Below are 26,130 nucleotides of genomic sequence, written 5' to 3'. Positions count from 1 at the left end.
AGTTGAGAATAATATATATATATATTTTTGCCTTTGGCAGAATTTTCAGCAGACCATTCAGCTCCAAACCTGTTCGGAGCAGCTGTGCATTTTGCCTAGACAAAAACAAACAAACAAACAAACAAACACTGACAATAAATAAACCTTTATTTCCAGCAAGAATAAAAAATTTGGCCAGCATCAAAGAGTAAGATTGTGTAAAAGCAGACATAAACCCTGTGTTTTGTCTGGCTTCCCATGTAAAGCCAGCATGAGTGGGGACCCAGCAGCTGGCATTTTCGTCACCAGTTGTGTCCTTGTCCCCACGTCACAGGAGCAGGAGGTGGCGGTGCCAGCAAGCAATGCCCCCCTTTGCCAGCTTGGCGCACAGCACGGCATACACAGCTGCAGGCACAGTCCGGACCCAGCAAGTGTCAGTCCCCAGAAGACGTTTTAGCAGAGTTCTGTTTGGATTTTATAAAGAAAAAAAAGAAGTGAGTCATCCCTATGCAGAAGGAAAATCTGCAACAGTTCCGAAAGGAGCTTTGAGAGGAGCCAGACCAGGAGACTGTGGCATCTATCTGTTCATCCCCCACTGTAATATGGTGTTCAGCCAGCTGGATACCCCTCTGCATGCAGGGAAAGAGCAGTTCTCACAGCCTGTGATGTTGCTCTGACTGCATTTGATGGTCCGTAGGGAGGCCCCAATGCCATACGGGTTGTGCTCATGGGATGGAGCAAGCTTAAGGGAAAACTGGTTTTAACATTTATGGAACTGTGAAGGTGCTCACATATCCAAGCATTTTCAACCCTATAAAATATATGGGACCAGGGGACACCACTACAGACATTACATAAATAAGTAACAAGGACCAGGAGATTTGGGGAGGCCATGTGAGAAACTTGTGCCTCAACCAGAGACGTGTGCTGATGGCTGGACCTCAGCTCCATCCAGACCTTGAGCTTTCATGTCTTGGGACGACAGACCAGAGGTAGGCACAGAAAGACCCTTCCCTGAGGAGACAGGAAAAGGCCAGGGTCCATCAAATTAATAATAATAATAATAAAGACTTTCACCATTCCAGGTTTCTTTCCCTATCCTGTGAACTTACAAAGCAAGTTGAACACTTTCAACACTCAGATGAGCTTTGCGTTTCGTCTCAGGTTGGATCTGCTGTCTGGAGACATTTTCTTTGCTTTCATTTATTCCAAAGTCCTGGCCTAAACCTCAGAAGGGGATTTTTCCAGTAGGTGCCTGTGTGGCAGGGGAAGAGGAACGCAGCCAGTGACTCAGCTTCATACTAACAAGGAGAAATTAAAACCTAACGCAGCTTCATGCAACCAAATGCAGTGAAACAGGCCCTTGATCTAATCAGTGCTTTCTAAAGGAATTAAATGCCAATCTATTTTAAAATGCATTTCACTGCAACTTAATGAGGGCAACGGGGAAAAATCAATTGGTCGTGTAATTTGGAATTTCAATAATATAAACAATAAATGCTAATTAGGAACATTCTTATTAATGTCATAAAATTCTTGGACAGATTGTAGTCACGTAATTAAAGTTTGGTGAAGACGCTTGAAGAGTTTGAGGGCTGACAGCAGCAGTGAGCACGGGGTGGTGGCACCTAGAGCTTCTTTCCCACCTCCAGGACGGCGTGGTCCATGTTGACCCGGGATAGGAGTCTTCTCTCCTGACAAGCACCTAAAAATCACTGGTGTGAATGTGAGCTGTCACTTAAGTTTGGGGTCCAGCAGCTCCCCCAGGTGCAGTGCTGACTCTCCTGAGGTGGTGGGGTGTCCTCTCGCTAAGACATCTCTGCCCTCGCTGCCTAAGAGAGATAAGCTCTAAGACAATTCACTTTTAATGTCTAAAGGGAGGTGAGATTATCTAGCACTGCTAAGGAATAATTCATTTCCTTCTGAAATACTCTGATGAAATATTTCAGATGACTAGATACCTCTGCACCAAAATCATGTGTTCTTGCAGCAAAGCCCCATTTCTCGCGGAAGGGGGCCTGGGCCGATTTTCTCTCAGCAGATCCCAGCCCTGTGGCTCAAGGTGCAGAAATTTCTGCATGCAGCATCTGAAGAGGGCCTGTATCAGTCCATGCAGAGCAAGATGAACACATCTAGAGCAGAATCCTCATGCAACTGGCCCGAGACACAGTCTGCAGTGTCTCAGGGAAGCCGAGCAAACTGACTCCCTCTCATCTCATCATGGATTTTCCTGGTACCTATTTTTCTCTAATGCAAGTGGAAGAGTAAGTATAAACAGTGTGAGAATAAATAAATAAATAAATAAATAAAAAGCAGGATTTATTTTTTCAAAATTTCAAGCAACAGTGACTGTCTTCCCATCCACTCTCCTGGCTTTTATGCTCCCTTGAAAGTAGTGATTTTCCAAGTTTCAGAATCTCATTTCGTGACTGACCTTATGCTATTACTCTTTCACTTTTACTTTTTTTTTTTTTTACTTTTTTTTTCACAGTGAAAGAAAAAGAGATAGGAAAAACTGAAAAAAAATCAAGATTGACTAAACCAGATTTTATTATTATTATTATTAGTGAGGCATGAAAATAAACAAACAAACAAACAAGCAAATATTACAACAGGTTCTAGAAACTTCCAGGAAATAATTCATTGTTCAAAAGCCTGAATTTTACTTCCTCCCTCCATATATTTTCTGTGCTCAGGCAGATGTCCCAGTGCTGTCACCTCTGCAGCTCCCCTCTTGCCAGCAGGGATGTTTCTTTGCCTGTTCTCTAGCACAAGCTGCTCCTACACCCACATTCACAGTGGGCAACCTCCTGCTGAGAGTCAGCCTTCTCCCCTCAGACCTGCTTTTTCATTATTACACACGTCTTTGCCCATGCACTTGGGTTTGCAGGACCCAGCTTGTTCTGCGGTTGATTTGTTGTTTTGTTGCTGTTGCTCTCACCATCCCAGAAATTGGGAGGGATCAGCACGTTGTGTGGTGCAGCCTTTCCATCAGGGGCCATCCCCATCCCCGGGCATCACTCCCAAAAGCACTGCTGCTCACCTGTGAGGGGCAGGCACCCCTCTGAAAGGACAAATGGGTGACAGCAGGCGCCCGCCCCCGCCCCCAGCTCAGCTCCCTGCCTTCAGGACTGTGTTAAGGGACCAAAGTGTGCAGGAATTGGTACCATGTGCTCCCGCCGCCTTCCCGGAGATTAGCCCCATATGGGGAGAGGGCCGCATTCCCGTCCGCTTGGGATGGGGGTGGATCTGAATGTGCACCAGGCATTTTTCAAATGCATGTGACAACCCGGGAGATAGATTTCAAATGTCACCAAAATGTGCCCTTTCTCATTGATCTTTGAAATACATAGCATGGCTTATTACGCTGTAAATGTATTTTAATACACAGTGATGTAGTCTTAAAATATATTCGTACCTGACTGTAGACTCTGCATTTCCTGACAATGAGCCTCTTTGGCTGTATTTTAAATGTACAGTGTGTGGGTCCAGGTCAGTTCACCATTAACCCTGTGAATTGCCCCACAGATTTAGGAGTAGACACCGCATAAGCTGTAGGGCAGGACACAAAGCTATGCAGCTCCCTGCCTCAAGAAGACACGGACAGCAGCAGCTCAGCAGGATCCAAAGCCTGGTTGATGGGCTCCTGGTCTCACTCAGGGTTACTGGAACAGGTAATAAAACACCAGCTGTTCTCAGTCTGGGGGACAACATGTTTTGGGAAGGTCACAGTATCACACAGTATCACAGATTTCTAGGTTGGAAGAGACCTCAAGATCATCGAGTCCAACCTCCGACCTAACACTAAGTACTCCACTAAACCATATCGCTAAGCTCTACATCTAAACGTCTTTTAAAGACCTCCGGGGATGGTGACTCCACCACCCCCCTGGGCAGCCCGTTCCAATGCTTAATAACCCTTTCGGTAAAGAAGTACTTCCTAACATCCAACCTAAAACTCCCCTGTCGCAACTTTCGCCCATTCCCCCTCGTCCTGTCACCAGGCACGTAGGAGAACAGACCAACCCCCACCTCTTTACAGCCTCCTTTAAGGTAACTGTAGAGAGCGATAAGGTCGCCCCTGAGCCTCCTCTTCTCCAGGCTGAACAAGCCCAGCTCCCTCAGCCGCTCCTCGTAAGACTTGTTCTCCAGACCCCTCACCAGCTTGGTCGCCCTTCTCTGGACTCACTCGAGCACCTCCATGTCCTTCCTGTAACGAGGGGCCCAAAACTGAACACAGTACTCAAGGTGCGGCCTCACCAGAGCCGAGTACAGGGGGACAATCACCTCCCTAGACCTGCTGGCCACACTGCTTCTTATACAAGCCAGGATGCTGTTGGCCTTCTTGGCCACCTGGGCACACTGCTGGCTCATATTCAGCCGACTATCAACCAGTACTCCCAGGTCCTTCTCCGCCAGGCAGCTTTCCAGCCACTCATCTCCCAGCCTGTAGCTCGGCTTGGGGTTGTTGCGCCCCAGGTGCAGGACCCGGCACTTGGCCTTGTTGAACTTCATGCAGGTCTTTGCACTTCATGCTTTAGACATCAGTGGGAACACGGTAGGGCTTATCTGCCAGCTCTAGTCTCATGTCTTCCTCCAAAATGTCTACTAATGGCCATGTAAGCCCAAACAACCCTCTGCTGTGAGTCAGGGTAATATATGGTCTCAATGATGGAGGGGTTGACTGGCAGCCCATGAGCAATGCATCCCATAATCCTTTTAACGGCTTTTTCTGGACCAACCTTTGAAGCCAGTCAAGACTGTAGAGAACAGGCAGATGGCAGATTTTTCTCCCAAATGCCTGGAGATATTAGTGGCATGATGCTGTTTAAGATTTGTTTTTTGGTAAGTAATACTGATTGCAATAAAATAATAAATAATGATTGTAAAAGAACAAGTTGTAGAAAATAGGCTGAGGTCAAACAATTGTCAGATTTGGTTTAAATCCAGACAACGGTAGGCAAAAACAACACGTCTGCAATTAAAGTTTCAAAAGACAAACATTATGATGTGAAGTGATTTCTGTGGGGTAGGTGACTACCCTGATCAAGGCAATGCCTGGGTCTAGTTCTAGGAAACAGGAGACTCAGAGAGAAAAGCTCTGTGGTAGCAGGATGAATCCAATCTCCAAATGGATGCTCTGATCAGCAGAGCAAACTACTTTGCACAGTTCAGAAAGCAAGTCAATAGTCTGAGTTCAAATTTTTAAGTACTTTAAAAATTCCAGGAGTGGTGAGAAATTTGGTTTTCAGCTAAGATTCCTGAAGTTTTGCTGAAATTCTACAAGAACAAGATGACACTGTCAGCAAGAGACTGGAGGCAGACAGCACAACAAATAGGGGCTACAAATTAACGTGGCTGTGATGGGATCAAATTCTCAACCTTCTGCCATCCTTCATCCTATGAATGTATCATCCTTTTGTCACACTAACAGTCATTTCACATAACATTTTCTTACTGTTAGCAAGGGAAAATCAGGGTAGAAGAAAGCACTGTACAGATGTTTGCAGTTTTTGTGTATCCTGCTGCCCTTGGACAGGAGTGAGCTCACAGGTTTGGCGACGTCTTGTCCTCAAACACAAAAGTCAGGCCACATAGGCAACATGACACTGATTAAAAAATTGTTATTTATTGAAAACGCAAGGTTCTTTCATTCATCTCAATATTCTATGGGTCTTGCATGTGTTTTCTGCCCATTATACCTGATTCTACCCATCTTTCACGTTGGGTCAGGAACAACAGCAGCATGCCTGGTGCTCATGTCTTTGGTGGAGCAGATGCACGGGGTTGCAGCAGGGAAGGACCCTTCCTTACAGCCACTTGACCGGTGATTTAGCAACCACTTGCCTCTGTCATGGGCAGCCAGGAAAGGCCAACAAGGAAGGTGGGAACCAGTTCTCAGCATGTGAGAGATCTGAGAAACCCTGGAGTCTTGCCAAGCTGTGCTTTCACACTCTTCTACATAAAGGTGAAGTTGAGAAAGTGCTTTCCTTGCAATGATACATGAGATTCCCCTGTATCATTTGACTCTCAGAGCTTTTTAGAAGAAAAACAGAAAAAGTGGATGTCTTCAGAATCCAAATCACACAGCTTGGTGAGACTGCGAGTAGAGAGGCGCCTTCCTTTTGATTTGAGGAAGATTTGCCTGTCACTCAGCCACACGTCCCTGTCCTTAACCCAGTGACCAACCTAAATCAGCCCCAGGCTCAGCCATGTATTTTGTACATGATGTTGCCTTGACAGAAATAGATCCAAACACTTCTCTTACCCCCCAAAATCCCAGTCTATCTCAGCTAAGCGTGCTCAAAGGTGATCCTTCAATTGCTGTTTTTCTTGTAGATGATTTCCTCAGCCCACCCCAAGAAAAACTCAGCTTCCTTAGCAGGAAAATGCCAGGCAGGTTAGGAAAAGGGCTTTTCTAGCCTTGTTAGTTGCCAAGAAGAAAAATACATTTTAAAAAGCCATAAAAGTGTAATTCTCCCCTACACACATTCCAATAAATCAAAGATAGCTAAAAGGATTTTCTTCAGTGAAAGAAAAATCATCATTTCTTGCCCTATACAAAGTGTGAAAGTTTTAGGCTGAACAGAGAAATTTTTCAGAGAATTATGATCATGTGAAACCAAAGGGTTAGAAAGAAAAGCTCAATGTAACCCAAGCACTGGCTTTTGCTATTATGAGATCTATAATGTATGAAACACTACAGATCTATGGGAAATATATTCCTTTCCATGAGAGGAATAGTCAGAGCCCAGTGTCTCTGCACCAAGATTGATCACAGAGAAACTGTTTTTCCAGTTGACATTTATTTGCAGAGATATTAATGAGGAAACAATTTCTTTTCCTTACAGTTCAACCTGAGGTCATTCCCCAAGTCAGTTACCGGCCCAGGCAGCCCATCTGAATGGTTCTAACGCATGCATTGGAGACGTGAACTACAACAGGCATAGCTGGGGAATAGCGGTGAAGAAAACTTTCAACCTATTCTAAACTGCTGTAATTGAGTGAGAAAGTGCTTCCTGGGCAGTGACTTCATCTCCAGCCCACACTCCTACTAGCTGAAATGAGCCTGGGTGGGCAGTAACGAGATGTTAGGCTGTATGTTGCAGGGGGCGAGGGGTGATTACGACTCACATCCAGCCATCCCTGCCTGCATCAGGGCAGGTGTGGGGATTTGGATAACTCTGAGATCAGCTACAAATTTGGTAATCTTATGTCCTAAAAAGGTTACTGAAAAATCTCAGTTTTGTCTCCTCTTTCTCTGTCACTCGGGCACCTGGGAGTGTTTCTATGCTATAAATTCACCAGTACAACTCCTGGGTCTGACTGTACCAAACCTATCAAAAATTTCATTTTATAGAAAAACAGGTAGAAAGGGCATGCAGAAAGATACAGGGGTGACCTCCCATCAGACACAGAGAGTAGGACTCATCCCACCTATTTTTGGCTGTTTTAATGCTATGTTTCTACTCTGCAGTGCAGCTGTCATCTGTTCCTTTCACAGCCAGTGGAGAGAAATGAGAATCTCCAAGGAAAAACTCATCCCTTCTTCATACAAGGGTGTTAGACAGGTGAATCCGCATCGAGAGGTGTTCCACAAACAGGAGATATCCCAGATGACAAGTGCAAATTAGATGCTGAATTCACGTAGCTGAATGTGGTGGAGAGAAGTCTCACACAGTAGCTACTTGTTCTTGCAGCCCCCAGGGGGGCTGTACAAAGATGTGGCTGGCTTCCTGGACCAAAACGGGATTTGGCTTCTCAGCCCTGCATTGTCCTGTTCCAGCATCAGTGCGTGCTGTGGTGACCACCTATGTGAGGCAGATGTGAAGAAGTAGCTGGCTGTGAAGCAAGAACCCAAATACCCACAGCCGCTTTTCCTCCAAAGTCTCCTTTTCCCAGAGGTGATTTTTTTCAGATGAGATGGGGTTTATACCTCTACCCCATAGCTAGCATCCCATGCAGAGAGATGAGGGGTCAAGAATGAACATCCCAATGGACCTGCTCCACCACAGTGTCCCACTGCTAGGGTTTTTTGCCCCGTGTCCTGCTCCTGTGGACTGTCCTGTCAAACATGCTTAGTGGCTGGGAGCAGTCCTCGTGCACAGCACCTGCCCTGACCAGAGCCCTTGCTGTCTGCCCCAAGTCCCCAGGGCACATGGAAGAGTGTGGTCATCCAGCAGCTGGTGACAGACCTTGCTGGTTGGGATCTTACAAAAAATATCTTCTTTCCATCCATGGCTGAATTTGTCCTCAACGGGGAGGGAAGAGAAGGAAAAAGCCACAAACTGCACAAAGTACAGGGAAAATGGTGGGGAGATATCAGGTAAGTAAAGCTGGCAAGTCCCAGAGGAACTGGCTAACACCCAGCTCTCTTCAGCTGTAAGCAAGAGCCTGGAGGATGCTGTCCAGAATGAAGACCTCTGCCTGGAGACAGGCTGTGGGAGGCCACGGAGTGCCCAGGTCCCATCCCTGGTGCCCTATGAGGTATTCCTGGTCAGGGAGACGGGCTCAGAAAGAGACAAATGGGGAGAATTCAGGTCCCAGACATGCCAGAGAGAGGGGAATGGATCCAGCCTGTGATCCTTTGGCTGCAGACACTGCTTTGGAGCGAGAGGGTTGGGGAGTGCTCTCTGCTGTCTGTACAGAGGAGGCTCGAGGACGTTCAGCTGCTTATTGCTGCTGCTAGGCTGCATGGATAAGCAGCAGCCTCTAGCCCCCAGAGAGGCTAAGCCAGCCCTAAATCCACTTCAAAGCAGAAAAGAACATTATGGCCTGTGCGTGAGGGTCTTAGCTTCTCACACGGCTCTTCCAGCCTGGGTTTTATGGTGTGCAGCACACAGCCCTTCCGACGGCAGTTCAGCTGCATTTTTCTTGGCGCGCTTGTTCCCACCGGACATCATTCACGCGCTCTTTGGAGTGGAAACGAAAGGGAGCGAGAAGTGGCCCCCTTGAAGTTGCACTCAGCTGGGCTGCTCGCGTTCCTGAAAAACACATCTACCTTTTTATAACTCCCGGAGCTCGCATTCAGGGAGCCTGGCTGGCTGTTTTCGCAGGGGGTGCGCGGAGGGGGTGCACGCCCGCGTTTGATGGTAGGAAAGGTGTGTTTGCAGGCTGCGCTCCTGCAGGGACGTGGGGAAAGGTGAGGTGGGCGCAGGGGCTGCTTTACGATGTGCTTGCATGTGCTGGAAGGAGATGGAAAGCAGAGCTGCACGGAAGGAGGGAGATAGATGAAGACAGCATGTGAGGAGGAGAGTTAGCCCACAGCCAGATCCAGGGAGCACCCATTCCAGTCCCCACTGCCCCCTCCCTCTTCCAGACCCATCACACACAGCTTTTCCCCAGCTGAGCCTGCACTGGATGCCCATGGGGGCATACAGTGTCCCTGTCCCTTTCCGATGCCATGGCACGTTGCATGGGGAAGCCAGGCTCAGGGTAAAAATAAGTGTTAGATTACAGAGGAGACATTATTCTATTTTTATCATAGGCTTTGGGTATCAATTGCTCATTAGGTTGAGGCTTTGTTCCAAGAAGTGTTCCAGCCGGGCTGCCTCCCAGACACCCAAGCCATGAATGAAGCAACATCTGTATCCTTCCCCACGGTGAATGGTCCCCTGGATTACTGAAATAAGGCTGGATGAAGCCGAGAGAAATGCTCCCGCAGGGAACCATCCTGCCCCATTACTGGCAGCACGTGATCTAATGTACGTTTGCCAGGCACAATTTCTGTGGTTTTAAGATGATATCAATATCACCAGCAAATATTTGCCTTGCACTGAAGGGCTCGGATGAGAGAGATGCAAATGTCAACCCATTGCACTTCCCTGATTACCTTTCAGGCTGACCTACCAGGGCAGAGCTGCCTGGTTTTAGGGCTGCAACAGGGCAGCAGCACAAAGCAGGGACGTTCTGTGTTACCCCCGTGCCCAGTAGCACTCATTTTGACATCCCTCCCTGCTGAAGCCTAGCCAGCATTTCGGCCAGCCTGATGTGCACAGAGATCATTTGCCTGCAGCTGGAGCGCGGCCACCTCTGGAGACAGCACGAGGCAGCTGCTTCGCTGCCTAGATCCGTTCCCCACCATTGCTGAGGAGAGGCAGGGAGAAAAGACGCTGCATCCAAGTGGATTTCCAGCGAGAATTTATTGAGGCAGGATGCAATTATCCAGCTGGAAGGCTTCCATGACAGAGAGACCAAGCCAGCAGTCTGTACTCAGACCCCATCACCCAGCAGCCCCTTTTGACTTCAACAAGGCTATTGGCATGAGAGAGGATAGCTGGGGTCTAATCCTCTGATCTGCTGCAGCCTAGTGAGATGTGGGGGGAAAAAAAAGAACACAAACCATCCTGCTCACTTTCTCTGAAAGCTCCCACTTGCTAAATGCACACGCTGCCCATATGCCAGAGGTAAGACTACCAAACCCATCAGGTCTCCTGCACCCCTTCCCTCATCGGCATTAACGCCATCCCTAGGGGCAGTGGCCCTCACTGATGCACCAGTACCTGATAGCACTCCCAACAGGGAGCAAAAAGGGTGTGGGGAACACGAGGGCATGGGCTTGGGATCGGTCTCTGCTCACCAGCTGAGCAAGAACACCAGTTCGCCCTTCCCTGTTCCCAATGAGCCCAGGCGTGGTGGAAACCCCACGTCGCCATCGGATCCATAAGTCTCCATGGTTCACCTTCTCTCCCACGGGGTGGGAACAGCCTTCAGCTAAGCTGAAGCAAGACCTGATCTCCCCTGTGCCTGCTCGCATGAAATGTGAACATAATTGGCTGTAATTAAAAGAGATTTGCTCTAGGTTGCTAAGTGACCTGCTCTGAACACTGAGGTTGGGAGGCATCTCCGGAGATCGCCTCGTCCAAACCCCGGGTGCAGAGCAGAGTCAGCTGGAGCAGCTCGTCTCTGTACTGATGAGGGAAATGTGAGAAACTGGAGCAAAAAGACTGCTTTCCTGAATAAAGGTTAATTAATAGTAAAAAAGAAAAAAAAAAAAGCAGGGGAGTGGTGAGTTGGTACATTTGTCATTTTGGAGTAGAAAAGGGGGAGGTAAAACTTAGCATCACTTTTTCCAATACATTTTCAGGGATGGGAGTTACTTTTTACTTCAGAATTACTTTGCTATCTATGAAACTGAGCAAGCAAGAGGAAAATTGAAAAAAAAATAGTAAAATAAAAGGTTTCCTAAAATATTGTTAAAAAGGTCAATATGAAATATTTACTTTGCTCTAACTCAATTTTTTCTGAGGTCACGATGTCACTGCGTTTATCAAGGTCTTGACATCTCCTCAGTGCAGACAGGAAAACATGACAAAATCTTGACAGTTTTCCTGAGACGGGGAAAATGGCTTGTAGCCATTTGTAACTGAGCCTCTAGATCCCAGTTTTGATGCCCACGTTTTAAAAGGGACGTGGAAAATTTGAAAGAGAACAGAGAAAAAAAATGAAGAACAATTTAAGCAATGGACAAAGATGTCTTGTAGAGAGAGATTTAAATCACCAATCCTATTCAGTGGATCAAAAAGAAGATGAAGAGGTGACTGGATAATAGTGCCTAAGCACTTTCAGAAGTAGCTCCGAGTACCAAAGAGATCTTTAATCTACCACTGAAGGCTGTAAGAAAGCCGCTCTGTTGGAAGTGGAAGCAAGAGGAATTCATACAAGAAAGGCAGTGATCTATCAAACGCCGGCACAGACTGGTGAGGTGAAAGGTGGATCCTCTGCCCGTGACAGTCCCAGCACCTGCCCGGACAGATGTCCCCAGAATTAGGATAGGAGCGAGGGGATGACAAGCGGAGGGTGGCTCTTTAGCAGGGGACACATTGCATAGTAGAGCCCACTCGCACCCGAAATCTACCTGGCTCTGGGAGCTCTAATTAATGAAATGGGTGTCTGTAAATTAAGGTAGCCCAGATGGAGCAGGTAATCCTTCAAAAGAGTTCTCTGTACTCCTTCCCTACTTTGCTTCAGCCTTTGCTTTCTTCAGCTCCTGTTTGTGCAACTGAAGGCCTGGCAAATCTGAAGCATGATAAAGCCTGACAACCTGCAAATGGGCTGTGTGTGTGAGAAGAGAGGGTACGATTCTTCAAAGAAACGTGTGTTTAGCGTGGGGCTTTTAGACTGATTTCCTAAGGAAACAAGGCAGAGTCTCTTTGTCTGCCTTTTGAACCCTTTGGGTAATTTCACCCAAATCAGACACAGGTATAAAGCTCTCGGAGGTGCCAGGTACCTACAGGCTTAGTGGCCATCGACGACTCCCTAGGGAGGAGCAGCCCATACTGATGTCCCACAGGGGGGAAAAGTCATTTTGTGAATCATGAGGCAGTAGAGAACCCTTACACGAAAGAGCCCCAGGCAGCTTGGCACCGAGAGACCTGCCATCCACAGACCTGCTGGGGGTGATGGCTACATGGCAGCAGGACGTGGCTGATTCTTCCTATAAGCTCTGATCAAGTCTAGAGGCTCCTCTGATGAGCAGTGTGAGCTGTTCTGTGGATACATCAGTACAAAGCTCTCTCCAAAGATGTGAGAGCAAATCCCTCTGTCCTCCCTTGCTAACCTTTGTTCTTTCCCATTTCCAGAGATTGGCTTTCCCCCATCCAAGCACGGACATGAAAGCTGTGATGCTGGTAGCTAGCATGTGCAGAGCAGGTGTCTTCCTTGAGCTCGCACAGCATATGGGACAAGGGGACCATGACCCCCATTAAACTCATTTGGCTCTAGACACACACATCTAGCAAACACAAAGTGGGAGCAACGCTTGGTGATCGCAGAGCTGAGTCCCTCCCTTGCTCTGCTGCTGACTTGCTGCATGGCAATGAACAAAAGATTTTTTTTTCCCCCTTTGTGTCCTGTTTTCCCTCCCTTCCCTGTAAAACCAGGAGAGTGGAATCAATGGCTCCTTTGCAAAGAAAGCTGGGGTCTGAGATGTTAAAAACATGCTGTAAAGAAGCCTGCTGTTGTAATACAAGTAAGGGATCATTACAGCATCCCACATCATAGACCCATTTTCCTCTCAACCCAGGTCTTACTTCAGAGAGTAGGGACAACATAAGGACTGCTTGGGTGAGCAGGATTAGAAAATGAGCCTGGTGCGGGTGCAGAAAGAGGAACCACTTGATAAGAGGGGGGCAGGAGGGGCAATTCACACCTTGCTATTTCAGTACTTCCCCCGGCACAGAAACTCCACCTCGTCAGCCCCAGCCATGAGCCAGCACTTGCTACATCGAAGATCAACAGGCAGCTGGGCAGCAGTGGTGTGGACAATGAAGGAGACTGGCTCCAAAATCCAGATGGAATGAGATGCCTGCAGCCAAACCCTCCATCACCTGCTTTTATGCACCTCTGCTGGAAGTTACCCCCAAAAGCTCTTTCTGCAGCCTGAGTTTGTCACCCTCCCCAGTGATGCAGCCTTGGTAGGTCCTGCTGCCCTCCTGGAGGTGTTAGTCACATTGCACTGGCAGCTCTCCCCCTAATTTATCTGCTTCACTGAAATCTCTACAGCTTAGGTGGCATAAATCTAAGTCAAAGCATCTCCACTGCCTATTAGTAGATCATTAATCTGGTAGAGCAAGATACTTGTTAATGACGGAGCATAGGCAAGGGAGAGGAGAGCACACAGCCAGAGTTACGCAAACAAACTTAGTCCATTAGTGCACATGTTTAATCAAATGCACTTTTCAGACACACTTTAATTTAGAGTGGTAATTGCATTATTTTCCATGGGCTTAGCAACAGGAGCATGGAGACATCACGGAGGATGGGTCTTGGCACCACGCTGGCTCTTCTGCAGCTGTATGGCTTGCTTCCCTCTGCAGGTACACAGGATGTGAAAGGCTCAAAATCAGCAACAAATAGTGCCCAGTGTTGGACTGATTGCAGCCACATGAAACCCTCTGCAACCAGTGGAAAGTCTGGCACTGGCTAATGTTATTTTCCTGCAATGCAGTCTTCTGACAAAGGGGATTCAGCCCCTTATTTCCCCTGATAAATCCTACCCTGCAAGACAGTGATGCAGGAGAGACTTCTCTTGGGGGACGGGGTGAGCACTGACTCTGTCAGAAATAACTCTTTTAAGTATCAGATGTTTCATGCAATATTTTTCTTTCCAACTTGGCAATGTCCATTTAAGGCGGCTTAAATAAAACTTGACCTGACGCTGAAGCTGGGAGCTGATTTCAGAGGGAGATTTAGCTCTTCAAGTTACTGTTTAGTGGAAGAATGTTTTAAAAATAAGCCAAAATGTCCAACATAGTGTTGTTGATTTTCTAAAAAAATGATTATTATTATTCTGGCGGAAGAGATGAAATGTATCTAGAGGGATTCAATGCCATTCCCGTTTTCTATTTGACATCTCAACCTCAGGGCTTGCCAAGCCGTTTCCACCCAAGTTCCTCCCACATGAGTTTGGTGTAGATCTGAGCTAAGCCTGTTCCTCTTCTGGGTGTGAGCTGCATGACTTTGCTCTACCTTTCTGCAAGGAAGACTCTTTGAAGCTTACTGAAGCAGCCAGCCAAGGGTTGGCCACCCCAACCTTTCCCCTCCCTTGCTTTCCTGAGCCACCTTAGAATCACCAGTTAATACATGTTTGCCTGAGCACTGGACAGAAAATGGATATGCATTAATACCTGACTGCATTGCCAACTTGTCTGAGCATCTGTCACAGGAAAGCCCTGTCCAGATATATTTGCACACCAGCAGCCCAGGTCACACGCTGTCACAGCCTTTATATAAGTACCCAAATTAATTTGCATGAGTATCAAATATTGTTTTTCTCTCACTTCTTATTTGCCTTCTCAGTTGCTTTTGACTTGCTTTGCTCATCTATAAATGCACAAGCATTCCCTCACCCCGTTGTACATGTAGGGATTGTAGCTCCAGGATTTACACGGGAATTTGCAGCTAATGTATTTGTGGACAAGCCTGTGAACAAGTATTTCCCTGCTAGGGTATCTCTGAATAAGTGCTCACATGAGTATTCTTTTGCCAGCAAATTCTTAGATAAATCCTCATCAGTTCATATAAGTGCAAGTACTTGCTTTGGGATTTGCCTGTCAATACATATCTGAAGATACACTTGCCTGAAAATACATATCCACATGCGGCTCTGCATGCGAATGCAGGTTCAAAGCATCTCACCTCATGCTTTCCTTTTTTACCCACACCTTTTCAGCCCGGATGCTGTTGCAATGAGTATTCTCAAAAAGGCAAGCAATGGGGGAGGCAAAGGCCTTCAAAGGCTCTTATTCCGAAGAATAGTGCAGGAGTCTTTTTTTCTGATACTGCCCTTCCTGCTCTTGTGATATGCATATGACTCTATATGTTTCCATTTGAGGCCTGAGGAACTCTGCTGGTTCCCCCCTGCTGCCCACGAGCCAAAAAGACGATAAGGGAATATAATGAACACAAACAATGGTGGAGACTGAATTTGACTTTTTTTCTCCAGGGACAGGCAGGACTCACAGATGTAGGAATATTATTGAATTCCTTTGGATACATTTGATCTCTCAGCCAAAAAAGTATGTGGGACATTTCCGCTTATTTTTAAAACATTCTGCCACAAAACAGTAATTCAATTAACGAAAGCTCCCACTGATGTCAGCCCTGAGCTTCAGCCTGGCTGAGCATTTTGCTCTGCTGCAACACAAAAGCCACCTTAAAGGGGAGCGACCAATCTACATATGTTTGGAAAGGAAAAGCCTTCATGAAATCTTTTATGATTTAAAGCAAAGGCACGTAATGAGCAAAGCGTGTTGCTCATTAAATGCACCCGTGTGCAGACAGGCCATCACCAGCTGGGCTGGGGCATTTCAGCCCCACTCCAGGTGAGTCTGAAGCCATGAGAGATGCCTGCATCCTGTGCTCGGGTATCGTGCTACGCTCCCTTCTTCCCTCTGCTTCATTCCCTCCCAGCAGAGAAAGCAGGAGAGCCAATACCGCTCCTCCAAGAAGTCAGGTTCATTTCCATGCATTAACAGAGGGCTCCAAATTCTCCAGGACAGAGCTGTTTGAAAGACACGCTTTCCCTGGAATAACTCCCTCTTCCCCCCCTAAACCCAAACAATTACCTTGGCCATATGTTTTGCAAAAAGCACTTTTCACAAAAACAACATCTTCTGTGAAATAGAACCTGACAGTTCTCTTTTAATGCAACATTAAATGTGAGGTTTTAATCTCATAAACCTCAGGAAATTCAGAAGTTGATCTTCCCCCTGAAGCCTTCCCTCTGCCTCTCGTGCATTTTCCTTCCAATAGGCGCGCTCACCAGACGAGCACACAAAAATACCTTCCGCGCCGTAACCTAAACACTACGTGCCCAATTCTGATGCCTCTCGGGTTGCAGAGGAAAGTGCAATTTAAACGCAAATCAAAATCAGACAATTAAGGTTACTTAAAAAGTAATATTGGAGACACATTATTCAATACCATTTGGGAATATGCAATAGGATATGGAGCTAAGCTGACACGCAGACGCTGCACTGGCGATGCATGCGAAATACCTGGGTAGGTGGATTAGAAAATAAATCAGGCCTCCAGGACACTTGCTTAGATGCAGCCAGGCTGAGAGTGCTGGAAAGTTGTGCCTGCATCGCAGCTGTTTGGAGCCATCCACGAAATGAGTTTCACGGATCTCTGTCTGTTCTCCAAACACAAATCTCTATGCTGCAAAAAAAATGCTGATCCTATCTAAATGTCTCCCGTCTCTGGCCACAAGCACAGGTCCTGCAGCCCCTGCTCTGCCAGCTCCTGACCCTCTGCACACGCTGCAGGATGCTCGACTTGGTGGATCAGTGAGGAGGAAATGTGGAAATGCACCTCAAAGCCTCTGGGGACAACTTTGGGTGGTGGAAGAGAGGTCTGGGGCTCACCTGCTGCCCGGAGGAGCGTGCCATGGGAAAGAAGCAGGCTGCTCAGCTGAAGGAGAGTGGGTACAGCCTCCCAGTGCTTCTCTGTTTAGGGGCAGGCTGACAGCCTGGGGAATGTTGGAGTCTGAATAGACCTTGGGGGGTTTGTAAGGGGTTACAGTGGTTTTTACAGCCATGTGAAGTGAGGTCTGGAGGACAAAGGGAGAGCTAATGGGGAAGAATTGTTTAGACTGTCTTATTAGGGACCCCGTTGGCACACCTTTTCCTCCAGCTCTGGTGTCCCTGGGACCCATGGGGCTGCATGAGCTGTGGATCTGGGCACCCTTGTGCACCTCACTGTAGTAGAGATGGACGGAGAAACAGCACCCGCAGCCCTTCCCACTCAGCAGCCCCAGGACCTGAGGTCGCTGCTTGCAAGACTGGTGGGACACACATGTTCCTGTTGTAGTGCTTCTCAGCTCAAGCTGCGCAAAAGGACAAGGACTGGAGCTGCACGAGGCTGGAGCAATTCCCACCGTCTCCCTGCCAGGCAGCTCCTGGCCCTGGGGAAGGAGCAGATCGATGGCTGGTGAGCAAAAGGCATCTGCAGGTGTGAGGATGGGGCAAACGGACTTCTGCCTTCATTGCCTGGAGACACCAAATCCACCCAGGCTCTCAGCATCACTCAGCAACACCCTGTGGGTCACCACGGGCATGGAAGATAGGAATGTGAAGATGAATATTTTGGAGAACTGCCGGCTGCTGCAGGGCATTTGTGTATAAGCCGGGTCAGCATAGCCTCTATGCCATCCCCACCCACCAAAGCAGGGTGGCAGAGAGCCATCTGGGGAAGTACCAGCGTTTCCTGAGTTCTGTTCATTCTGCAGGGCCAGAGCCCTTTGCAGGGTGTAAGACAGCATCTGCAGGTCGGTACCCACTCCCCCTCCTGCCAGCACTGGAGCTGGTGACCCCAGGACTGTCTGAGCTCTTCCTGACCAGGAGCAAACGCCCAGCACTTGGCCCTCCGCTCGCCCAGGCAGCAGGAGGGGAAGGACATGCCTCACACACTGCGCTGGCTCCTTCCAGCCTCCAGCATTTCGTCCCTCCAAGCCGACACGGCAAAGCTGCATTTCAGAGGAAGGGATGGATGCTCATGCCAAGCGGCTTTGATCAAAGCCCTTGTTTAGTTATCCAAAGTAAGGGAAACAGCTGGACATACTCCTGCTGGGGAAAGGCTCTTTCCTCCCTTCTCCAAGCTCAGCCAACTCCAGCATGGCTGGGAGAGAGATCATTCTGAAAACTGAGGCTCGTTGGGGAGAGGAATCCTTCTCTCCAGGTTACTAAAGGTCTAGACCAGGCCCTGAGGTAGCCCCACGTGTTGGGCAATCACTGTGCGACCCTGGGAAACACTTAAATTTTTGCTCTGGGGGCAGAGGTGAGAGGTGCAGGTGCACGAGAGCACTTGGCACACCAGTGTCAGCCCCTGGCATGAGCAGCCCCATCTCTGGACCTCCAGGAGGCTGCCAAGGGCTGCCCAGCCATACCAAGGAGCGGGAGTTTCTCCCCACCAAAGCGGCTGGGAGGAATCATGTCCCAGCATTGAAACATCCAGAAACCTTTGTGCTGGGCTGAGCCCTCTCAGGAAAGACTCTACAGGATCCTCCAGTGGGGACAGGAAGGTAACAGGACACAAAATGGAATCAGAAAAGTATCAGCTTGAGGGGTGAGGTATTCCTGCGGCTGAGCAGAGGCTGAGAGTCGTTGGCTCAAGGAACAGGATGAAGCAGACACCGCCTGTTTTTCTGAAACCCAATCTCCCCCAGTTTCATGTCTCCCCACACTGAGGGCTCCTCTCCTCACCCTTTCCCTCCTCTTTTTTTCCCCTTCCTTTAAAAAATAAAAAAATAAAAAATGAAGAGAGAGAGGAAGGACAGAGCTGGTGCTGTTTTCCCAAAGTGTTTCCCCCAGGGCCCTTGTTGCAGCATCAAATTTCCTTTGAAATGGCTATGTGGGAAACACAGTTTCTTGGGTCACTTCCCAAATGAAAAAAAAAAAAAGAAAAAGAAAAAGAAAAAAAAAAAGAAAAAAAAAGACAATAAAAAAATCAAATAGGAAAATAAAATTCAACATGTGAAGAGCAGAAGCCAAATCACAGCAGCTCTCTGTCCCATTTAATCCTTGGTCCTAGGGAGGAGACTGAAAATGCTGTTGGGAACAGTATTTTGCATTAGCACGTTCCCGCATCTAAATGTCTTCCTGGCTCCCTCCCTGGATTAGCCTTTTTGCCCTTTTTCCATTTAAATTCCACTAAGATTTGGGGCATCATCTACTTGCAAGCTGAGCGTAGGAACAGACGGCCGACTGGATGCAGTTCCTGGAGCCTATTCCAGACCACCAGAGCAATGCGGAGAGGAGGACGAATTTCCCTTTAAACACTTGTGACTTGAAGAAGGACAAGGCTGATTATGGTTACAAGGACTGGTGTTTCTGTCTTGCCATCTGCCCCTGCTCCTCACCAGCCCTGAGTTGTCATCTCTACTCTGACCCCCTCGGGGAAAAACCGCTGCTCAGCCCCCATCCCACCCAGCTGCCTGCACCCTGACTCCTCGGCAGCTGCGCCTGGAGGTGCGGTGAACTCTTAAAAGCCGCAGCCTGAGATCTCCACGAAGACGTCAGCTGCCTGTAAATGCTTCCCGAACTTCTCCTAGTGCCTGTTGACATGTGAGAATCTTTCTGCCACCTGGCCTTCTTGGCAGCCGATGCACGGTGTCTGTCCGGCTTTGATCTGTTGTGCGCAGTTTTTGACCGGGAGGAGACCAAAGTGCCTCGGATAGGCTGTTTCTGCCAAATCTGATACAATAAAGCGAAGGATTGAGCTGGCTGTGGTCAACACTTCAGACCTGTACACATCTCTGCTCGAACTCTGCAGACAGACCTGCAAAGCGTGCGAGATCTGACCGGCACCAAGGGCAAAGAAATCTTTCTGCTGCCGAGATCAGCCTCGCTTTCCCCACAACCAGCCATTCCCTCGTGCAGTACCTGCATTCATACCCACATTGGCTGATACGACAAGAAGGCACTAAAAAGACACCAGATGGACTATTCAGGACAGTTTTCCTTGGGCTTTGTTATATCATGGTTGAAAAATCCGTTTTCTTTTTGGTTGTCCAGCCAAGGAAATGTGCAAAACACACAGCTGTAGTGAAACTTGGAAGTCAATAGCTCTGCTGAGCTGGGTTTTCATGCACATAAAGTCAGATCTGCTTGCTGTGCCTCACAGCTCCTTTGAGTGACTTTGTCACATCTGGGGACCTCATGGCTATCCTGCAGCTCGATTTTCTGGTCCGGCTGAACAGGGGCCCCCTTGACCTCGCTGAATCCATTGATAGTCATGTCAGAACGAGCTCACGGAGTCCCGATCCCAGATCACCTTGTGACCACTCACTCTGACTCAATTGATGTGCTGCAATCCCTTGGTATTGGCATCTTTGCTTGCAGTGCATGACCTCTGCGTTTCACAGAAATCCCATCAGTACAGGCACAGTTTGTCCAAAGTGGCCTTTTTTTTTTTTTTTTTTGTACACTCTGCTAATGTCATGGAAATAATTTGGTCACGCTGACCACACCCGTGTCCTGCAAACTGAAGTGAACCACTGCCCCAGACCTCCAAAAAAGGACCTGGATGAAAGCTACTTGTTCCTTTATTTCAACCTCAGCCTTTTGATATCTAAACACTCTGAATATTGAAGCCAGCACCTCGGTTGAAATAATTTACTGCTTCTCCAGACAAGATTTCAAGCCCTGCAGGAATACCTTGAAAAAAAAAGCCTAACAAAGAATTTCATTCACTCGTATATCTCCCTCTGGTACCTCAGTCTTGTTTGTAAAGAAAGGATGGATCTTTACGCCTCGTTGTTGACTGCATCAAATAGTGAAAAATAAATAATGATCAAAACCAAATGTCATCTGTCTTTAATTAATGAACTGTTGAAAAGGACAAAGAGTGCCAGCGTGTTTATGGAGTTGGGCTTACACAGAGCTTGCAGCTTGGTGTGTATTTATGAAGGTGTTGACTAGAAGGTTTTAGTCTAGGTAGAGCACATTTACTTTTAATATTTAGCTATGTTGCTTGGCCTATCACTGCTGGTGTCTTACATTAGCAACTTTGGTGTGGTTGTATCAGGATCAGTCCTGGCTCTCTGCTTGGAGAGTGCTGGTCTTCTCTATCTGGTGCTTGAGAGAATGGCCTGTAAATAAAACATGAAAAGTTCGCTGTGGTGCAACTCCTTGGATACGTCATCTCCTCAGAGGGAATAACCATAAAACCAAAGAGTTTCTGCCATTACTGGATGGGCTCCAAAAAAAAGTCTGGGAGCTTCACCAGCACCTTTGGGTTCACCAATTTTTATGGGCATTTTATCGAGAGCTTTTGCAAAAGTGATGTTTCTGATCATCCTTGTGGGGAAAAGCAGTGAATTCGTGCAGCCACAAGAGACCCAGCTGGTTGAACAGCTAAAAATACATTTGGCTTGGCGTCTTTCCTTGTGCACCAAGACTTTGCATAAACCTTCATACTTCAGAGAAACGCATGCAGCTATGAAATCAGAGCTGTTCTTTTGTGTCACTGTGGGCCCCCAAATGAAATCCATCCCTGTATGTGGTATTCTTGGAAGATCACAGGAATAAAATTATGAGATCATCAACAAGAAAGTCACTGGCTATCAGAAGTACTTTCTATCTGTGGCATCATTGTCTGGGAGGTACACAAGTGTCAGGTCATTTATTCAGAGATCATAAGAAACCAGCGTGTCCACACTCCATGAAGGCCATGAACCAATGCTAAATCCTTTAATTCTTGTTATTCTCCTGTTGCAACTTCCTTCTGACATCTTGTCTGGGCTCTAAAAATGGCAAGCCCGATCGATAAACCATCCTATAACAGTGAGTATCCTGACCCTGAAGGCAATATCAAAGAATGTGCCATTATTTTACCACCCTGTCATTTTGTCAATGTCAGCTTGAATAATGACTGCTATCTTGCATCAAATGCAGTCTACCCTGAAGTTCGCTCACCATTAAGACTGTGTCTGCCAAGGAGAGTGCAAGCTCAGCTATGAAATTCCAGATCAAGAAGGACATTTGTTTTGCTGTAGATGCAGTACTGCACTAAGTTATACATCAGCTCGTGTGACACTCTCAGATGAAGAGCTGCCATGACAAACTTTTAGGTATCCTCATCCCATTCCCAAGCCTGTTTTAATCATGGCCAGGTATTTCCACTGGATTTGATTAAGAATACAAGGATGGGTGCACTCAGTCAGACTGATGATCCATTATAACACTAACACATCTCTGGCAGTGGCCAGCAGCAGATGCCTACATGGAAAGTATAAGAGCATGGCAAGGACATAGTGATATTTCCCCTGGGTATTCTGCCTGGCTCCAGAAATCTCCATCTTACAGATATCCTGAGGTAGGTGAGGAAGTTGTGCTTAATAGCCAGTGCTAGCACACTCTTCCATGAATTCATCCAGTCACTTTTTAAACTCACAAAAACTCTTATCGTCCACAGCATCCTGAGGCAACGAGTTCAGCAGCTTAATTATATGTTGTGAGAGGAATTGCTCCCTTCTGTTTGTTTTGAACAAGTGAAGCTCTTTGAATCTTCAGTGTGATTGACAAGAGTTGGGTGCTATAGCTGGAACAAAATGGTTGTTGGAACAAAAATGTTCTACCTGTGTGAAAAGCGTGATTGCTTGGGAAGGAGTGCATTTGTGCTCCAGTCATTTATTTTCAAATGTCACAGGTCAATGTTCTGCATTATTACTAGTGGTGAAACTCAATTTGATGCATTTTTGTGCAAACTATTTAAAATGTTGAAGAGGGGTAGGCATATTTTACCTGTCTATCACACCAAGATGGAAAGCCAATTTGAATAAATTAACCATGACTTGAACCATCCATTCCAGACTCACAGAGTACTTCTGAGCTGACTGTGTTTTATTCCTTCCGTGTACTGAATTTTGCCTGTAACGATTCTTAGAGCGTGTCTATCAGCCACAAGCTGCTTTATGTCGGTTATTTCACCAACAATTTCATCTCACTTTGCCAAAGGTTTCTCATATTCCTGCAGTTTTAAGCCTGATAAACCATCTTCTGGCATCCTTATAGACTTTCAAGAACATACAGAGATTACGAACAAGCTAAACTGGTTGTCATTATTGAATAGTCCTCAGACTCACAACAGGGGTAAAGTCATATTAGCATTACAAGGTCTGAATTCACAGCAGCTCTCATAGGAGCTGGTATTACCAACACCTAGGGTCATTATGAATCTTTCAATAAACTGAATCAAGCAATCTTCAAGCAGGACTTAAACTAAGAAAATCCATCTTGTGTTTCTCGTATTGATAATATAAAAGAGCATTTTCCTCCAGCTATCTTGACTGTCTTGTCTCCTTGCAATGACATTACAACTTTCAGAGTTCCTGGTCAAACAGACCTGGGGTTCCAAATGAATCTTATGAAATGGATGTGTTCAGTAAAGAGCAAACGATACGTATCAGCAGAACTGTCCTGGGAACTGCTATAAAATATCTATGACCCTGATAGGAGCATTTTAGACTCAAGATTTACTGTAAGCCTGGAAGTCACTTTGAGGAAGGTGGAATAAGCAAGAAAACATGGGGATTTGTATGTCTGATTACCCTGTGGGGACACCTTTTCCTGCTCCTGACCAGGCATATTCAGCCACATCCATCTCTACAAAGTATAAAAGCCCTTGCAGGGCACAGAGCAGCGTCTGCTTGGGTGCATCAACCATCCAGGCAGTTCTGTTCTTTGGACACTTGTTCATGATGCCTAATAAAGAAAAAATCCCTCTGAGAGATGTACTCTGTGACTTCAGGAGACAATTTCCCAAACTCAAAGAAAGTATGAGCATTACTAAGCAGAGGAAAAACATGTATACATGTATATGTATACATATGTACAGCAAGGGACATTTATCAGGAGAGTTTTGAGGAGGGTTTACGGTGGCCTAAAAGCTATGATTTCATAAGAAAGAAAAAAAAAAAAGACAATTTTGGCCAAATGCCAATTTCAGTCCAGCATTGACATGAAGGCAGCAATTAGCACTAGAATTGTAAAGTAAAACAAGGACATGAAGCAGAAATGCAAATCACTATAAATTTTAAGATAGGAAGTACAGAAAATGGAAAGGAAAAGCTAAAGATCGCAAGGAAGGATCCAAATTATTGAACAGGAAGGAGTTTTGTAGGTTAATTAAGGAAAAAAGAAATGCCAGTGATGTCATGGGCCAAACATGTGGAGACAGGAAAAAAAAATGTGAATAATGATTTAGAGAGGGCAGAAATGTTCAATAAATATGTTTGCTCTGAGTTTGGAAAGAAAGAAGAGGATGTGTTTATATCACACAAGGATGTCGAAATACTTTCCACTCTACTAGAAACCAAGAAGGAAGTTAAGCAACTTCTTCTAGGGATAAACACATTTTATATGAATAGGATCTGCAAACTTGCAGCCAAGAGTCTTCCTAGAACTGGCTGAGGAAATTTATGACCTCTTGACATCAGCCTTGGATAACTCCTGGAGCACTAGGGAAATTCCAGAGGAGTCGGAGAGCTCTCATAGTGTGCCAGTACTAGAAAAGAGAAAGTGGTCTAACCCAAGCAGCTCCAGGGTGGCAAGTCTCACTTAATCTCATCACAATAATGAAAAAACTAATACAGAAGTCAATCAATACAGAATTAACGTGTGGGAACATAATTAGGGCCAGTTAACACAGACTAATAGGAATAGGACTTGTCGAACACTCTTTGATGAGATAAAAAGTTGGGATGATAAAGGTGACTAACCAGATATAATATATTTAGACTTTTATAAAGCTTTGACTTTGCAGCTCATGACAGTTTGATTTAAAAAATAATGTGATGCAATGCCCATGAAGCACTCCTTAAATGCATTAGGAAGTGCTTACTGATCTCCTAAGAAGTAGTTGTTTATGAGGCATCAAGGGCAGATGGGGGTGTTTCCTGAGGAGGCAAGGTCTGTAGGAGTTGGGAGGAAGTCTGGCATGACCGTGTCTTGTCATCCATAATCTGGGAGGAAAAACAGAATTGCTGCTAATGAAGTCCTTGGGTGACACAAAGATTAGCAAGATGGTTAGTCCTTACAAGGACAGAACATCTAGCCAGAGCTGAGCAGATGGACCTATTAAACTGAGTGTTTTCCAACAGGAAGGAACAAAGTTGGACATCTTGGGCCAGGGGGTGTAGGAAGTACTTAGAGTATAACATGTCTCAGAAAAGAGACTTGGAGAAAAACAACAACAACAACAAAACTGAGTTTGTGAAGGGCAAAAAACTCATCAACTCCCTCTTTTGATGGCAGATTTGTTGTGTGAGATTTGGACAGACAAACATGGCATGAGGTAGAAGTGAGAATAGAAGCAAGTAGCACAAACAGAAGCAAGAATAAAAGCAGGGTAGGTGTTTTAACTTTGGGAACGGGCTTAGTGAAACTGCTCCTGGAATGCTATACACAAAGATCACCCCACAATGGAAGAGAACAAATGTTCCTATGTGAGGAGCCTAGGGAGAGACACAGAAGATAATCTTCCTTTGATGAGTGCCTCCTTTGGGACATGGCTAGCAGGGTTTCTCTCTAATGGCGGGTGAAGCTGGAGAGAAAGTTTGCTGAATTACTGACTCCAGTTTAAGGACACAAATTCTGTTTACTTTCCTTATTGCCCACACATCAGGTGGCCTGAGTCTTGTCTTCAACGTCCTTAGATTAGAGAAAACAAGATGCTTGTTGCAACAGCACATGTACATCTTAACAGGGACAATATCACTGTTTGATATTTGATATTTGATATCAGTGATATTTGATCACTGTTAAAGGTTTCCAGGAGCTGTTCAATGTAGTGAGAAAGGCACAACAGGGACCAGCCTCAAGAACCTAAAGTCAAATTCAAGTTTGGAAATATATCCCAAGTTTTAATTCCAAAGATGATTGGAGAAAACATTAAAGAGATGTGTTTGAGATTCTGTCCTCTGATGTTTTCAGGTCATAAGATACCATCCTAGAAAGGGTATTTTAACCAAGCAAAATTTATTGAGATAAACTTAGTAAAGATAAGTGTATAAGACTTATTGCTTTTTGATAGAGAACTCCTTAAACCACGTGCATTTTTGAGTCTGCTTGTGCAAGAGAAGGTTCCTGGACTGTTATTACAGGGAACAACTCAGCTGTCCAGTCCTTCTGCAATTTCACTTCTTCAGCT

At 46.3% G+C, this 26,130-nt stretch overlaps 1 long non-coding RNA gene across 2 annotated transcripts in view; it reads right to left on the bottom strand.

Annotated features, from left to right (window-relative positions):
• Nucleotides 1-245: 245 nt before the first annotated feature.
• The window catches only part of LOC308185268, a 46,044-nt gene continuing 20,159 nt past the window's right edge, over nt 246-26,130 (bottom strand). The window contains exon 3 of one of the 2 annotated variants that reach the window (XR_013943243.1): nt 246-443. This is a non-coding gene — a long non-coding RNA (uncharacterized lncRNA). Of the gene's footprint in view, nt 444-13,651; nt 13,791-26,130 lie in introns of those variants that run through there. The other variant, XR_013943244.1, reaches the window with a different exon arrangement.

This window comes from Anser brachyrhynchus, assembly GCF_964034855.1.
Source record: "Anser brachyrhynchus genome assembly, chromosome: Z".
NCBI classification, from domain to species: Eukaryota; Metazoa; Chordata; class Aves; order Anseriformes; family Anatidae; genus Anser; species Anser brachyrhynchus.
Note: the sequence above shows the minus strand (reverse complement) of the source record. Positions and strands in the feature narration are given on the sequence as shown.